Source organism: Pinus tabuliformis, chromosome 4_1 (assembly GCF_031772625.1).
Source record: "Pinus tabuliformis cultivar Carrire ecotype Pingquan chromosome 4_1, CPIR1, whole genome shotgun sequence".
NCBI classification, from domain to species: Eukaryota; Viridiplantae; Streptophyta; class Pinopsida; order Pinales; family Pinaceae; genus Pinus; species Pinus tabuliformis.
The window spans coordinates 921399828-921412056 of record NC_142303.1 but is presented as its reverse complement, the minus strand read 5'-3'; the positions used below and the strand labels follow the sequence as shown (position 1 = coordinate 921412056).

General features: G+C 38.2%; 1 pseudogene; it reads right to left on the bottom strand.

The window, feature by feature from the left end:
• Window positions 1-10756: 10756 nt before the first annotated feature.
• Window positions 10757-11089, bottom strand: LOC149179168 (tropinone reductase homolog At5g06060 pseudogene; annotated as a pseudogene).
• Between the last annotated feature and the right edge of the window lie 1140 nt (window positions 11090-12229).

Below are 12229 nucleotides of genomic sequence, written 5' to 3'. Positions count from 1 at the left end.
GCAATGTTTAGTGGTATTTCCATCAATGCCAAAGGGGGAGATTGTTGAGAAAAGAGTTGTCATTGATGTCAATTCCAGTCATTGTTGTCAAGTGAAGAAGTGAATACAAGTTTAGGGGGAATCTATTGATGATTACTACTGATGAGGCATAACCTATCTTTAGAGAAATTTTTTCTATAGGTAAATTACTCAAAATCACATGAAAAGTGTTTAGTTTGATAATCCTCTCATATACCTTTCCAATGGTAAGTGGAACTTAGTCAAACCCTGAAGGATTGATGAGAAAAAAGTGTTTTGAAGTGAAGTAAGTTTATGTTGGATAAGGTATCTAGGAGATCCAGGAACATTTGATAAATCTGAATAACCTGGGGGTTTAATTATTTTTCTAGAATTGGATAACCTAGGGGCTTCATTATTTTTTCAAAACTAGATAATCGAGAGGATTTATTATTTTTCTAGAACCAAATTTCCATTAAAGGAGTTTGTGTCATATTTATATTCTTATTGGTTTCACAACATAGGTTATATCTAGGTGCCCGACCCTTTTGAAGGCATAACAACAAAACACTTAGCAAATCAACTGAATGCCAAATTTTCTTCGATAGAAATTTATGTGGAAACCATGTGGAAAAAATGGTAGATGGAAGACCATGATCGGTTGGCTCATATGACTTAGCAACTAAGTTTTCTAGTTGAAATGGTAGTGAGAAGTGTATTTTGGTATTCGGGCCTCCCAAGCATGTAGCAATTTTTCCACTTTCCAAAATAGTTGGGTACCATATTTTCTCATTCATAAGTGGTGGGCCCCAGTTAACATGGTAGTACTGGTAGGATGATAGATGGTGCTAGGGGGAAGTGACATAGTAAGAAGATGATATGGCACATTGATAGTGTGACACATGACATTCTAAATTATCATTTTCAGGTGGGAAATTAGGCCATTTTTTAGTGACACGTGACACCACTCAAAGGACGTTGTTGGTAGGATGTTATCAACAAGTGATGTGGCAGATGACATGGCACATCCTCATAATTCATGCCATGGGTTCGTTTTGTAATGGTTCCTCCATAGGGGATTCATTGGGGGGTCAATACCATACCACGTGCATTCATATTAGGGGATATATATTGAGGAAAAAATGACATAATATATTAATAGGGGGCAAAGGGTTTTTATTTTGGTGGATATAAAAATTGGAGCTTAAATTTAATGAACAAATATAAAGGGGTATAAAAATATATTAATAAAAAAATGGATACCAACAATATCTAGTAAAAGTAGGGGTTTTTTAAACTGAGAAGGTGTATTGGGTTTGTATTGGTAAGGGTTAAATAATGTGATCTTTAGAAGTATTTTCCAATATGTAGTCAAATTAAGGGTATTGTTTAGTATTCCACGAACACACGTGCTATATTAGAGGTTCATTGAGTGAATCCCCGTGGGTTCCGCAATGGTTAGGATATCATTTAAAAAGATATTTGCATTTTACAATAATCTGAGAGTTCATGGGCACAAGAACTTGCCAAAATAAAAAAATCCAAAATACAAGATTGAAGTTGAAGGTCAAAGATCATGGTTTCATTTTTGGTTCCATGTGCACGAAACAAGAAAAATTGGGACCCCCCTTATGTTAAAGGTTGGAAAATGAAGGGGGGCCCAGGATGGTGTTTTAGTGGTTCCACTGAACTGGCTAATAGAGTGTACTTGGAATGCATCGAAAATAGGGGGAAGTTAGCAACATAAGTGATAAATCACATACCTCCGCCCTTTATTAACCATCAAACATACGAGGGGGTCCTAAGATGAATATCAAACATTGATCAAAATGATGTCGAAGGAGTGCCAATGGAAGGCGCAAGTTGGGAAGTTAAGCACCTTTTGTGCTTAATATGTTGGTCCTGGATCACAATCATATGTGCCATAGTGCTTGTTATCACAAAATCACTACTAAGGGCTGCAACCAAGTAAGATTTTATGTAACTCTTTCAACCAGACTTTAGACTAGGAATTAGCCTCCCTAGTCAGAGAGGGCTCTCTCACAGACTTATAATAGAAATCAATCACAACAAAAGATGGCTAACTCTTCACTCATTCATGAAAACAACAGCTGGTTGAACACATATCAAATTGGTCTTCATTGGGCTATGGAGTCTTACACATTTAATAAACAAAAGCACAGTCATTTCATGGAAGTCAAGGCTCTTTGCATTAGATGTTCAAACATATTTCACACAAACCACAGCTTGCCAAACATACAGGAAGTCAGAGCATTAGAAATGAATTCTGAGTGATTATGTTATAACAAGGCTGTACAAGAACATATAAGATAAAACACCACCATCATATTTGAACAAAATAATCCATTGAGAATCTTGAGAAGAAATAACCACTGTTTTACTATTACTGTAACAAGTCTTACATTGGCCCAAATAACTCTGTTTTTGTATAAAATGTCCAACCCTTTCTACATCCAACATTGATCCATATATAGGCAAACAAACTTAACCACCTCGAGCTTCCTCCTCCAGCATGAGGGGAGCCTCGAAGGTGGCTATTGACTATTCCTATCTAGTGCATAACTAATTTATTAATTACATAATGGCTAAACTGAAATTACAAATGGTTTTCATTTAATCAAAATCCAAAATCTTTGCTCCTCGTAGCATGATGCTTTTCTGGCTCTTGACACATGTCCTTTTGCTGCTTGGGTTGAGGTATCTTGAAGGAGAGTACACTGAACGAGCTAGCTTTGGATTCTAGTTGCGTGGATGGCTCATTAATTGACCAAGAGATGTGCCCTATTTTAACGGTCTCTGTCTTCCAACATTCTCCGAAAGTGTAGCAGCATGTTCCCCAAATCTTTTAATAATCTCAAGTATGGAATGCTGCCATGTTTTTGATGTGCTGGCCACCCTTTTCCATATACCTGTGTGATAACCGAACTTTCAAAAAGATTTGCAGTCACATTTACATAATTAACTGGCTTAACTGAAACATGCAGCTACAGCAGTTTCGTAGCGCGCTACGAAACTGCTGTATAATTTCATCATACACAGTCTCATCACTTCTCTGCATTCTTGCTATCTTCTCCTTGCAGTTGATGGACTTACAACAGATAAATGACGAATAACAGCTGCTCCTAACAACACTGAAGCCACCACTGTATAGCTAAGGAAATGATCAAGATACCAATAATGTACTCTGAAGCATATTAAGAAGACTTGTATATTCCAGCCACAAACAAAACAGCAATTCGACTTTTTGAAAAGTTCAAAGCCAAATAATCATGCTTCAGTACTAACTTCAATCCCATCCACATAAGCAAATTTATAGGACCTCCGGACATACTCATCTGCATCTAGGCCTGCTCCATGAAAAACCAATCCATAACATGTGTATCTCTGTCCATTTTCAAGAGTCCTTCATCAAATGTCTTTAGATATTTGATCTGCACATTTGTACCATCTTTGTTGTGAACTTCAGGAAAGGACATGCCGAAGCATGTTATAGACAAGGCAGTAGAAGCTGTGAAACTGAATTTAGTTGCATAAAATGATGCAACAGATAAAAGGTCTTTGATTACCAACATGGCATCCTTCAAATCACTGATGTTATATTTATCTGCAAAGCCAACTTTCAAAGACAGGTGATCTAGCAGCTTAGAATAGCACAGTGAGCACCAATGCTTCTTTTGACCATTCACCAGCAATTTCCATGATATTTTGAAATGCAACAAAAATATAAGAACGTTAATGAATAGTAGCACCATGTATTAATTCTTCATCCAGTTCAGGGTTTAGTGCCCATTGCCACATTCCAAGTTTTAATGTATTCAAACAAGGAGGGAAATACTCGAATTTGAAGGGCTAACAGAGCTTGATAATTTCTCTTCAATTTTATCACGGGGAACAGAGGACATTCCAGTTCTTCTAACTTCCTTATCTTCTTTCTTGACCATTGTTTTCCATTTTTAATGCGCTGAGGATGTAAGCACAGTTCCAGGTAATATCTCATCTTCCAAGTTCTGGAATGAGTGAATCAAAAAGATCAAGTAATTTGTTTCTCTGCTATGTTTAGGTTTCTTTCCTGCTGTTTCAGTAACCAAACTCATCTTAAGAAACTCTCAAATGCATTGTCCCTGTCATGAAAGCCTTTCCATGTTGGCACATTTTCCCCAAACCTTTCCTTCGCCATTAAAATCATAGACATAAGATGCTCAAAGGTTGCGTTGTCGGGCTCAAAATTATGCAACAGATAATTCTTCAGATATCGGCTGACTTCAAGGAGCATCACCCTTTGCAAAGGAACAGATTTGCCACTTGTTACAAGAAGTTCAGTTCTATAAATCTCCTCCACAAGGCTAGAATTAAAAGTATGCTTTGACACAACATCTGGAGAGATTATCTAGTTTGCATTTGCAGTTTTGGTAATCCGATCTCTTTGAATCTCGTCAAGAGTGATTATATTTCCTGAAATAGACCCCGTCTTCAAACTGTGTATCTTTATGTATGCAGCCATCGCTGGCATCCGAATGGAATTGATGTAGAAAACCGTAGCCAGATTAACGAAGGTTCCTGTCATGACAGCATCACCTATCGCCTTTTGAGCAGAAGCAACTCGTTTGAATGCTCGTTCTGACTCCAGTGTGCGAACCCGGAGCATTCAAATCTCCTTGTTCCAGGCGTTGGATAAACTCAGCAAGTTTTTCAACTTTGTCAGCCTGTCTAAAGAGATTAGAAAATACACGTGACTGCCGATCCCCTTAATGGATTCTGGTTCATCAAATTGTGTTCTACCCATTGCAGAAGCCACTGGATACCACACCAAATCGGATTTTTCGTATGGCTGGGAAACTGTTTCAAATGTAAGGCGAGAAAAGTCATTCAACCAAGCATCAATTTTACTCTCCGTCCCCAATATAACATGCATTCAATCATGAAGCCACGCCAACGCCTTAGAGGAACGTGTAGTCAAAATAGTAAATGTAAAGAACACTCCTCCTTCAGAAACTTGCCATGTGTCATAAGGAGCTACAGGTAGGCAAAGAAAAGCTACGAGGGATAAAACTTCATGAGGTTCAGCAAAACGCTTTAAAGGAATACGATCAAGTAACACAAACTCTTTGTCTTCCAAGAGCTTCTCCAAGAGCGATGTCTTGGTACGCCATGGTGCCACACAGTTAACACGTATGTTGTCACTTGTCCACGCTCATGCAAGACTTTTTGTGAGTTGGCTCATTACTCCTTTGCTGGCCGCATACATGGTACCAAAAAATAGCTACAACACCAACAACCGATGAAATGAAAACAATGCTTCCCCTTTTTAATGCTTTTAGTAGAGGATGTGACAGCTGAGACATATGATAAGCTGATTCAACGTTGGTAGACATAAGAAATGGGAAATCCTCATATTTATACCGACATTATTAATCAACATATTGAGTTTCCCATTGCAAAATGAAAAACATCTTTCAATCAACTCCTCTTGTGCTGAACGAGATGATAAAACATAGACTATACCATCAAACTGCAGCCCAGATTCCTTTTACTGAGTCAAACATTCATTAAAATCCTTCTCTGTACGCGAACATGTCATTAACAGTGGAAATCCTTTGTTCATCTATCTTGAAAATGTATATAGAATGATTGCTTCTTCGCTCCATCCTTTTTCCACTCGTAAAATCCTTCAACTGACACAAGGTAATGATAACTTGGAATAAGTCAACGAACAGAAGCCTTCTCATAACCGATTCTGATCAAGCATTGATTTCAAAAAGGACCACGTTTTTAAGACTTGAGTATGAAACAGAGTTTTGATGGAACTTCGTTGGTGATCATGAGAACCTGCCACAACAACTGTGAGCGCAAAGCAAAATTACCACTGGAATGTTCCCCTTCAATGGAGTACAAGCCCACATAAAACAGCTTGACAAACCTCGTTTCCTGCAGTGTTTCCATCAATTCACTTTAAATATCCGTCATTTCCCAATTTCGCAGCGCAGCCAGTGCAAGGTCAGTGTTTTCGCTACGAAATCACTAAAACAGATGGCGCTGCGAAACTGCTAACGGATTTATGTGCTGCGAAAACACCCTGTCTTTAAGCTAGGCAAAAAAAAATTTTGGCAACAGAATTATCAGTGATAACAGTGGCTCCACTTGGGATAGTGTGCCCTTGTGGTACACTAAGAACCTGCAGTTCCAGTGTCTTATAAAATTTATTTGACAAACAGAAATTTGCCTGACCAGCATGACTGTAGGAGAAAGAAAACTACATCTACTGAAAAATAAATGCTCAGTCAACCTTGAGCTTATTTGCAATTTACCTACCTACCTACCCTAACAATTTCAATTTCCTTCTACTCAATCAATATTAAATTTCCAATGCAGCCAATCATTTGTTTTATCTGTCATTTGACTTCTTTGACCGCATTGGAGTTCAGAGCCAATCTGACAGTGTGATGACCGCTGCCACTGAAACTGCCTCTGATCTTTATAGGAAAATTGAAACACTGGAGAGTAAAACTCTTCCATGTAATCAGCTATAGGATCCCAGAACACATGATCAGCTTGTCCTTCCTTGAAACTTTCCAGCTGTGCAAACTGATCTTCAACAACCATGTATAGCTCCTTAAACGTGAAAGAGAAAGGAAGTGGCACTCTCTCCTTGTGTTCTGTCATAGAAAGCTGCTGAAAATAATGATCATGATAACACTCTTCATTTTCAGGCCACTGATTCTCAACCACACAAGACCCCTCTGATGTGCTATCCACTTTTCTATTTGACAAGCTATCCAGCTGCTTTTCTGAATCATTCCAACCAACAATGGAATTTTCCTCACTATTATGATTATTATTTGGAGTAAGCTGCTGCAAGGAATTACAAAACTGAGCAAGCTTTTCCTCTGCCTGAGGGTCATAGAAAATTTCCTCCAATATTTCTTCTTGCTGAGTGCAATCAATTTCATCTCCATCATGATCTGAAACCTGACAAATCTGCTGCATCTCTACATCAATATCTAAGGATAAAACATGGTTTTCACAGGTAAACTCTTGCTGCTCTTCATGCTGTGCTTCATGGAATGTTATACCTTCTCCTTGGTGCTGAAAAACATTGTTATGAAGAGCCTCTAAAATTTCTTCATCTGTAAATTCATCATCACCATAACAATCCTCCAAGTACTGAATAAGATTTAAAGAATGCCTACAGCAATCTTTGAGCAGCAACAAAGAAGGATAACATTCTTTATACATTTCACAGAACACATCATGGAAATCAGCAAGAGAAGATAATGAACCATTTTCCAAACTTTTATACCAAGACCATGCTTCTCCTTCTAAAGTGGCCATAAACATCCTCATGAGACAATCTTCAGGGAAATGAACCTTAAGATTGCGTACATGCATGTGAAACCTAACCAAATGGAGAGCAACATCATCCTTCTTTTCATCTTTGAATATTGGAAGATCATCTAACCAATCAACCTTTGGCATAGGATTTGGAAAACCAGGGATATGAGACCGATTCATAGGAGCATACCTCGCATTCTTTCTTGCAGTGGAATCCATCTTGAAACTTCATCAAGCTACTGATCTTCTAGCAGTGGAGTCACCTTCTAATTTATTCTTTGATGTGTGGAGTCGCCAAGGTAGTTTTGCAGCCTCAAAATGATGCCTGAGCTCCTGCTACCTTCAGAAGTTCAGCCATTGATTTCGGGAATGAATAGACTTCAGACTCCCGGCAGACGCACCAAAATGTTATCACAAAATCACTACTAAGGGCTGCAACCAAGTAAGATTTTATGTAACTCTTTCAACCAGACTTTAGACTAGGAATTAGCCTCCCTAGTCAGAGAGGGCTCTCTCACAGACTTATAATAGAAATCAATCACAACAAAAGATGGCTAACTCTTCACTCATTCATGAAAACAACAGCTGGTTGAACACATATCAAATTGGTCTTCATTGGGCTATGGAGTCTTAGACATTTAATAAACAAAAGCACAGTCATTTCATGGAAGTCAAGGCTCTTTGCATTAGATGTTCAAACATATTTCACACAAACCACAGCTTGCCAAACATACAGGAAGTCAGAGCATTAGAAATGAATTCTGAGTGATTATGTTATAACAAGGCTGTACAAGAACATATAAGATAAAACACCACCATCATATTTGAACAAAATAATCCATTGAGAATCTTGAGAAGAAATAACCACTGTTTTACTATTACTGTAACAAGTCTTACATTGGCCCAAATAACTCTGTTTTTGTATAAAATGTCCAACCCTTTCTACATCCAACATTGATCCATATATAGGCAAACAAACTTAACCACCTCGAGCTTCCTCCTCCAGCATGAGGGGAGCCTCGAAGGTGGCTATTGACTATTCCTATCTAGTGCATAACTAATTTATTAATTACATAATGGCTAAACTGAAATTACAAATGGTTTTCATTTAATCAAAATCCAAAATCTTTGCTCCTCATAGCATGATGCTTTTCTGGCTCTTGACACATGTCCTTTTGCTGCTTGGGTTGAGGTATCTTGAAGGAGAGTACACTGAACGAGCTAGCTTTGGATTCTAGTTGCGTGGATGGCTCATTAATTGACCAAGAGATGTGCCCTATTTTAACGGTCTCTGTCTTCCAACATTCTCCGAAAGTGTAGCAGCATGTTCCCCAAATCTTTTAATAATCTCAAGTATGGAATGATACCATGTTTTTTATGTGCTGGCCACCCTTTTCCATATACCTGTGTGATAACCGAACTTTCAAAAAGATTTGCAGTCACATGTACATAATTAACTGGCTTAACTGAAACATGCAGCTACAGCAGTTTCGTAGCGCGCTACGAAACTGCTGTATAATTTCATCATACACAGTCTCATCACTTCTCTGCATTCTTGCTATCTTCTCCTTGCAGTTGATGGACTTACAACAGATAAATGACGAATAACAGCTGCTCCTAACAACACTGAAGCCACCACTGTATAGCTAAGGCAATGATCAAGATACCAATAATGTACTCTGAAGCATATTAAGAAGACTCTGTATATTCCAGCCACAAACAAAACAGCAATTCGACTTTTTGAAAAGTTCAAAGCCAAATAATCATGCTTCAGTACTAACTTCAATCCCATCCACATAAGCAAATTTATAGGACCTCCGGACATACTCATCTGCATCTAGGCCTGCTCCATGAAAAACCAATCCATAACATGTGTATCTCTGTCCATTTTCAAGAGTCCTTCATCAAATGTCTTTAGATATTTGATCTGCACATTTGTACCATCTTTGCTGTGAACTTCAGGAAAGGACATGCCGAAGCATGTTATAGACAAGGCAGTAGAAGCTGTGAAACTGAATTTAGTTGCATAAAATGATGCAACAGATAAAAGGTCTTTGATTACCAACATGGCATCCTTCAAATCACTGATGTTATATTTATTTGCAAAGCCAAATTTCAAAGACAGGTGATCTAGCAGCTTAGAATAGCACAGTGAGCACCAATGCTTCTTTTGACCATTCACCAGCAATTTCCATGATATTTTGAAATGCAACAAAAATATAAGAACGTTAATGAATAGTAGCACCATGTATTAATTCTTCATCCAGTTCAGGGTTTAGTGCCCATTGCCACATTCCAAGTTTTAATGTATTCAAACAAGGAGGGAAATACTCGAATTTGAAGGGCTAACAGAGCTTGATAATTTCTCTTCAATTTTATCACGGGGAACAGAGGACATTCCAGTTCTTCTAACTTCCTTATCTTCTTTCTTGACCATTGTTTTCCATTTTTAATGCGCTGAGGATGTAAGCACAGTTCCAGGTAATATCTCATCTTCCAAGTTCTGGAATGAGTGAATCAAAAAGATCAAGTAATTTGTTTCTCTGCTATATTTAGGTTTCTTTCCTGCTGTTTCAGTAACCAAACTCATCTTAAGAAACTCTCAAATGCATTGTCCCTGTCATGAAAGCCTTTCCATGTTGGCACATTTTCCCCAAACCTTTCCTTCGCCATTAAAATCATAGACATAAGATGCTCAAAGGTTGCGTTGTCGGGCTCAAAATTATGCAACAAATAATTCTTCAGATATCGGCTGACTTCAAGGAGCATCACCCTTTGCAAAGGAACAGATTTGTCACTTGTTACAAGAAGTTCAGTTCTATAAATCTCCTCCACAAGGCTAGAATTAAAAGTATGCTTTGACACAACATCTGGAGAGATTATCTAGTTTGCATTTGCAGTTTTGGTAATCCGATCTCTTTGAATCTCGTCAAGAGCGATTATATTTCCTAAAATAGACCCCGTCTTCAAACTCTGTATCTTTATGTATGCAGCCATTGCTGGCATCCGAATGGAATTGATGTAGAAAACCGTAGCCAGATTAACGAAGGTTCCTGTCATGACAGCATCACCTATCGCCTTTTGAGCAGAAGCAACTCGTTTGAATGCTCGTTCTCACTCCAGTGTGCGAACCCGGAGCATTCAAATCTCCTTGTTCCAGGCGTTGGATAAACTCAGCAAGTTTTTCAACTTTGTCAGCCTGTCTAAAGAGATTAGAAAATACATGTGACTGCCGATCCCCTTTAATGGATTCTGGTTCATCAAATTGTGTTCTACCCATTGCAGAAGCCACTGGATACCACACCAAATCGGATTTTTCGTATGGCTGGGAAACCGTTTCAAATGTAAGGCGAGAAAAATCATTCAACCAAGCATCAATTTTACTCTCCGTCCCCAATATAACATGCATTCAATCATGAAGCCACGCCAACGCCTTAGAGGAACGTGTAGTCAAAATAGTAAATGTAAAGAACACTCCTCCTTCAGAAACTTGCCATGTGTCATAAGGAGCTACAGGTAGGCAAAGAAAAGCTACGAGGGATAAAACTTCATGAGGTTCAGCAAAACGCTTTAAAGGAATACGATCAAGTAACACAAACTCTTTGTCTTCCAAGAGCTTCTCCAAGAGCGATGTCTTGGTACGCCATGGTGCCACACAGTTAACACGTATGTTGTCACTTGTCCACGCACATGCAAGACTTTTTGTGAGTTGGCTCATTACTCCTTTACTGGCCGCATACATGGTACCAGAAAATAGCTACAACACCAACAACCGATGAAATGAAAACAATGCTTCCCCTTTTCAATGCTTTTAGTAGAGGATGTGACAGCTGAGACATATGATAAGCTGATTCAACCTTGGTAGACATAAGAAATGAGAAATCCTCATATTTATACCGACATTATTAATCAACATATTGAGTTTCCCATTGCAAAATGAAAAACATCTTTCAATCAACTCCTCTTGTGCTGAACGAGATGATAAAACATAGACTATACCATTAAACTGCAGCCCAGATTCCTTTTACTGAGTCAAACATTCATTAAAATCCTTCTCTGTACGCGAACATGTCATTAACAGTGGAAATCCTTTGTTCATCTATCTTGAAAATGTATATAGAATGATTGCTTCTTCGCTCCATCCTTTTTCCACTCGTAAAATCCTTCAACTGACACAAGGTAATGATAACTTGGAATAAGTCAACGAACAGAAGCCTTCTCATAACCGATTCTGATCAAGCATTGATTTCAAAAAGGACCACGTTTTTAAGACTTGAGTATGAAACAGAGTTTTGATGGAACTTCGTTGGTGATCATGAGAACCTGCCACAACAACTGTGAGCGCAAAGCAAAATTACCACTGGAATGTTCCCCTTCAATGGAGTACAAGCCCACATAAAACAGCTTGACAAACCTCGTTTCCTGTAGTGTTTCCATCAATTCACTTTAAATATCCGTCATTTCCCAATTTCGCAGCGCAGCCAGTGCAAGGTCAGTGTTTTCGCTACGAAATCACTAAAACAGATGGCGCTGCGAAACTCCTAACGGATTTATGTGCTGCGAAAACACCCTGTCTTTAAGCTAAGCAAAAAAAAAATTTGGCAACAGAATTATCAGTGATAACAGTGCTAATGTAAGTGGTTATGAAATTTTGAATTTGAATTATTCAGGAAATATTGAAAAGTTGGCATTCGAAGTGCCAAAATTAGAACTATAGTGTGGACACTTAGAAAATTGGTGTTCGAGCACTAGAATGGTAGTTAAAGCTTTGAATTTATACAAGCATGTCAAAGAAGGTATATTTATCCATTGGTAACAAAATAACATGCAGGTCATGTAAAACATGTTGTAAAACAAATGTGAAACTTTTTGTTAACTAATT